Source organism: Bombus terrestris, chromosome 7 (genome assembly GCF_910591885.1).
Source record: "Bombus terrestris chromosome 7, iyBomTerr1.2, whole genome shotgun sequence".
Lineage (NCBI taxonomy): Eukaryota > Metazoa > Arthropoda > Insecta > Hymenoptera > Apidae > Bombus > Bombus terrestris.
The window spans coordinates 19,071,622-19,078,100 of record NC_063275.1 but is presented as its reverse complement, the minus strand read 5'-3'; positions in this window follow the sequence as shown (position 1 = coordinate 19,078,100).

The window sequence follows — 6,479 nt, the reverse complement described above, 5'->3', positions numbered from 1 at the left end:
AATTTCTTGCTCACCTCTGTTGGTCAGCGAAACAAACTGCGCTTCGCAGTTTTCTTGGTTATTACGATGGTTCGATGAACTTCAGTTGCTGTGAGTCTGGCAACAGTTTAGAAAGAGCAATTTTCAATCTGGGGCTCAGGGTTGAAATAACTTTGATTTGCTAGAACTTTTTTTTAACTTTCTTTAGTTACCAAAGTCTAATGTCTCAGTGATTTGGAGTTCATCGATAGGATTTATTCTGCGATATTGGAACTTTTGAGAAATGAAAATATATATTTGGAGAGAGAGGGAGAAAGAGAAAGAGAGAGTTTATGGACTTATAGTAAAGCAGCAAGTGGTATCTTTGGAGCGAGTGGTACTTCAAGTTTGAAGCAGATGTTCGGAATATGTATCTTGTTCAAAGTATTCTTCGAAACAGTGTTTCTTCGAGAAAGAGTAAAACTATGTTGAAGAAATATATATTGTAAGTATGATAAAGTTTATTGAATCTCATGAATTAGAGCAATCTCTTTTTTCAACAGAACATTAATGTTTAGAAAATACGAACAATTTTGCTTTAATATTTGAAGGCCTCCTCAGGAGGCATGAAAAATCTACAATGAAAAAAATCTACTGAGAAAACCGACGATAAGTCTGAAAGAAATAAAGAAGAATACCAATTAGAACGACTCTTTAGGTAGATAATATCATATAAAGGCGGATTATAAAATACTGAAACCTTTCCAACCTTTTGATCATATCGTGTATGAAATCTACGTACTTTTCTACTGAAAAGAATTGTTCTTTATTTCTTATTTTTCTATTTTAACATCTACTTTAATACCTCCATCTCGATAATGAGCTCGAGCACTGTATACAAAAATAAGAAGAGAAACTGAGTTAAAACAGAAAGAAAGGTCCATGAAAGGAAACTTCTACGAACATTGTCGAATTTTTACACGCTACAACAAGAAGAATTCCCAAGTATTTATTCCAGCGATTTTGTCAGCCACAGTTTCTCGGTGGCCTGTTAACCCTTCAATTTCCCGGGAAGAAGAGCAGAGGAAACCGGAAAATAGCATCAGTGTCCGTAAATCCGGACCCAGTGCAAAGTCGCTATTGTTCGTCTTGGAATTAAGCGTTCCCCTCGTTGCCGCTTGATACAGCCGCGCTTTTTCCACCCAACGAAGACTAAAATTTGTCCCACCAATCTCTGGTTAGATTTCTCTGAAAATAGAGACAGTGGTCAAAGTGGAGGGCGAAACGGAAGATGAATGCACACAAATTCACGAACATATTCGAATATTTGTAGATAACTTCTATGAATATATATTATGTGTATTATACGAAACATTTCGAAATTTCATTAGTACTGTTGCGAGACTCAATTATCATTATTATATTGGCAAAGTTTGAAATCAATCTGAAAATAAATGTTGAAACCGCAAGATACTTATTTAACTCAAGCATATATTTCGCAGAGATCTGAAAAGTATTTTATCGCAAGCCTCGATATTCAGTGAGACAATATTTAACACTTATTATGTGTTTAAAATAGCTATTCATGTTGTATATTAATTTCTTACTACATATGTATTATATTTGCAGTAAATGTTTTATAGCTTTTATCTTCACTCTCGCTCACCAAATATAGCTGTTGGTTTTGTATACTAAGTGATACTTGAGGTAGATTGTTAGAGAAACAATTAATCAGCTAAAATTTTGTATTTGTACAAATTGACAATTCAAAGTATACAGCAAGAGATTGTGAAAATTATTTGGAAGAATTTTAGAGATAAGTAACAAATTTTAACAGTATGTTAGCATCTAGATTCTTCACCATTCTTTGGCTTAAATTACGTTGAAAGTATTTGAGATAAATTAAGTGATCCAGAATGTATGATAGAATAGAATATTTAATACATACAACTATAATTACAAATCTAGAATTGTAAGTAGAACAGTAAGAGAATGATACGACGAATATAAACAAAGGCAACATGTGAATTTATTATATAATTGATGAGATTCTTATTACGACGTTGATTATACAAACATACTACTTACGATGAACATACAAATTCTTTAGATTTAAAAATTCCAAAAATAAGGATTAATAATTTCTTAAAAGTTCTTAATTGTTCCTCAGGTTGTTTCTTATTGTTGTTTTGACCGATATAACGACAGTCATATTTCGTTATAGTACTAATGAAATTTCCACACGTTTCATATAACATATATCATATATGATATAAAAGTATTTGATGATAAATGTTTAAATACTTTTGTGAGATAGTGTACAAGAGGCGTGTCTGTGAAACGTTGACGCGTTGGTACAAGTAACTTGTTTCTGTCCACGAAGAAGGAAAAGAGGTGAGCTTGCGAGGCCAATTTCGTAAGGGTGGAATAGGTATTCTGGATTACAATATAATTTCACAAAGAGGACGAGCTTCTCAGAGTCGACTGGCACGACTTTAAGCGTATCATGCACCCACACCACTTTTCTCGCGGTTTTCCTCGACAAATTAGAAACTATCAGGATTAACGGTGATGATAGAAGTCGTTCTGAAAATCACCAGACTGACTCGGATGGTACTGGCTCAGGTCCTAAGTGGAAAACCGACGATTCTGCTGTACAAAGTGCTTTCTTTTGTTATGGGAGATTTTTTTTAAAGCTATTTTTGATCGTAGCGTATTGTGAATAGGAATTGGGTGGATGGTTTTTTGTTTTAGAAAGCATGTCTGGTTGATTTTGTTGCGAAAAGAGGATTCGGAGATAGCTAAAAACTAGTCAGAGAAAGTGCAGTTATATGTATAAGAGGATTTAATTCGCAGTGATTTCGTGAATGAAAGATATTAATTTGCACAGTAGAATCTCGACTATCAAAACACCGATTAAGGAAATGATGAGTTATCAGAGGATTGCTCAGTGGAATATTTGAGGTGGTTTTTTATGTGAAAAATTGAAGAATAAGAATATAAATGGAAAGAAATTATTACAATTTTATCCCAAAGTTTTTGTTATTACGCTTAATATCATATATTTTTATTGATATTTTTAAAGGTTCTAATAATTGTGCTTTTAGATATATTAGGCATTCATAAAACCTTATTATAGTCTCATGAACATGACGTATCATAATTATATCTATCATTCTTTAAGTTTCTTTTCCTATTGAAATATTTATTCAGAATTAAACTATGACTTATTGGTATGCTCTTAGTTTTCTCTCATAAAAGAAGAATAAATATGAAGATTAAATTTGCAGTTTGATAATAAGCAGTATTATAATTATAGTATTATATAGTATTATATAGTATTATAATTATATAATTTGCAGTATTATAATAATTTGTATAAAGAAATAAAAACACAACCTTTGAATTTTTAAGATGTATAATTCTTAATACTAATCTTTCCTATATTACCTATATTATTTCTTTACCTTTCCTAAATTATCGTATCATTTTCATTCTGTAATTACTTCTTTTAGATGAATAATAATAATTTTACGTTTCACTCTCAATACGATTTCTTCTTCATTATATTCGTGAGTTCGATATTTCCTTTAGGATCAAGAAATATTAAAGTTAATGCTCTATAATATTCCAGAAAATTTAATTTCATGCAGACATTCGTGTTCTAGCTATAAATATCAAATCAATAAAATAAAACGAAATTATTTCATTTAATAGTCTTGAGCTTAAAAATTGGAGAAAATGTAGATGTTTCTGCGATTTCTGTGATTTCCCAGGGTCTTGAAATAGCTTCAAATTTATTGAGATTTAAACATTCTTTCATGCAGGTCTTGTATAAATCTTTTCGTAAAACAAGTTCGCGTTGAAACTTTAATTCGAAATCTTAGAAGGCGAAACTGAAGCACAATTTACTCTCGTTCGTTTAATAGTTCAACAGGAAATGGACATCTTTGGTGAGTTTATAAAGTTTCCTTTGTATGGTGCTTTCGATTTAGATATACGTTGCATAGTTTTGCGCCGATTTTGAACGAAACAGGCTAAAAATATACTTAACTATTTCGCTTTGAAAAACAAATTACATGCTATACAAATCAGTTTACTTAATGCAAGATTCAAACAAACTGTGTGAAAGTTGCATTATTTTATTAATTGACTCCATAACAGATTTTTCATGATTTTTAAATTTATGTAAATATATCGTTACAAGATGTCGTAAACTTTCGTGAAAATAATATATTTTTTCAGATTGATCGAAATGCACAAATTAATAGAATAAAAATGGTGAAAGTTATGGAACATGTAGAAATTTCTCGTTTTTTACATACCTCATAATCGTAAATTTAGTATTTGTTTTAATATGCTGAAGCTCATAAATTGGTTTGATTCTATGAAACGATTGGTTCGTTATTAAATTTCGTCGATACAGTTGCAAATAAAATATTAGTTTGAAAGAAAGTTTTATTTTTTGCTCATGTATAGTATTTCCTTAAAAATACAATATTAATAGTATTATATATATTAAATTGTGCTTATGTATTTAATTAGTAAAATATTCTTTATTTATATACGTTCTTCTATTTGTTGAATTGAAAATATTAAATCTCTATCTGTAATCTAATGGTTATAACAAAGAAAAGTTCTAGAGCTATACAGAGAAAATGGGTAAAGAAAATATGTTCAGTGATATAGGTCAGTCATAGGTCTGGCAACAAACGGAGTAGATAATTGGATCGGATAGTGCATCAAAGTTTTAAATTGAATTTCGATGAGTAATCATCCTACAAATGAAGAAAATAATTTATGTCTTTGGGTCAGTGTAGATTAGTATTGTATAAATCAATTATTCCATACATTGATTTACGTGAGGTCTTAGGTGATTATATGCAATCGTATATTTCATTCAAATTACCTTTAACATAGAGGTTTTGCGTACAATAAAATTAACCAAATGTACAATCTTATTAATAAGTTATTAAATAACATAATAAAAATTATAATCTTTCAAATTGAGCTTTCGATTTCTAAATTAAAAATATCTCTTAGTAACTATGAAATTTTTGCACTTCTGTTAAAACGATAATTTAATTACGAGTTGAGTTATTACTTAAACAAATTACATTATTTGTAATTGTTAACAAAATTTCTCCATAAATTTTCTCTATTCAATTTCAATTATTGTACAATTCTGTTCTACATCGTGACAGAAATATACATATGACGAGACGAAAAAGAAAACCGAAGAAAATTTATCTTAAAAATCATCTCTATCATAACTAGACTGCGATATAACCAGACTATTATATAGATTCAGTTTTATCAGAATATAATTAAAAAAGTGCAAACTCGGCAAAGTATCACTTTGCCTATTAACATAAATATTATCGCGAACACCATACTACTTCGAATATTTTATGTATTTTTTAACATTATACGCATTGTGAGCAACTTTGCAATTTGTAATTTCCTATGAATGCACAACAATCCGCTGTCCAATCGTAATTCTGTCTAACCGCGTGTAAACATTGCCCACATTCATAATCGAATTAAGGAACGATCAAGTGTCGCTGTCATCATTCTGGTCGGCTCTTGAGCCGACCAAAAAATGATCAATGAAACGTACAAGCAATTAAAGTCCAATTAAAAAGCTCTCCCAGCGAAAATTGCAGGAACGCGGCAACGCGGCAGATTTCAATAAAAAAAATCCGACACGGACACGGAGCCGCCATATTTCTCTCTTATTCGTCGAATCGTTTGTTCGTCCAGTCGATGGATCGTTTGTAAAGGGAAGAACTCAATCCGCCGTCGAATAAAAAGTTTCCATTCTCTCCTCTTCTCTCTCACCCTCAGCCATCTCTCACCAAAAAAGGAAAACAAGGAGAAAACGAAAGAATGAAATAAAATAGAAAAGAAATAAGAGAGATAGGATCGTTTCGTAAAGGGCTACAATCAATTTCAGAGACGAGTCTAAATATTTAACGGACCGCGATAAATTAAATTCTATCGGCAGCGTTTGTCGATCGAGCAGTTTTTTTTCTATTCCAACTTCGACGAAAAATCGTCACCGATAGGACAACATTAATTGACCGAGAATTCGACGAGCCACCCCCTTCTGATAACTTAAACGTTGGAGAGAAACTGGAGCAAATAGAGTCGTATATACACCGTGGTCTTAAATTCGTGGTACAATTGAAGTTAAGATGATTCTATGGTTAAAAATAAGACGAAAATTACAGTAACAAAATTACGTCGGATATTTCAGTTTGGACAAAATCGAATTTGCATACCTACCAAGTATCTTTTGGAGGAAATCCAATTAAAAAATTAATCTAGGACTAAGTACGTGGTCGTGTACTAGCCTACTACTCGATTAAACATGTTCAATCTCTCTATCTTCCCGAAAACAAGGCCTTTACTCTACATCTTCGATTTATTTTCAAACGTATGATAATCTCCTATCGATTGTCAATTCTCTTCTAATTATGATTACGCAAATTCATGTATACTTGACGAGGTACCAAATT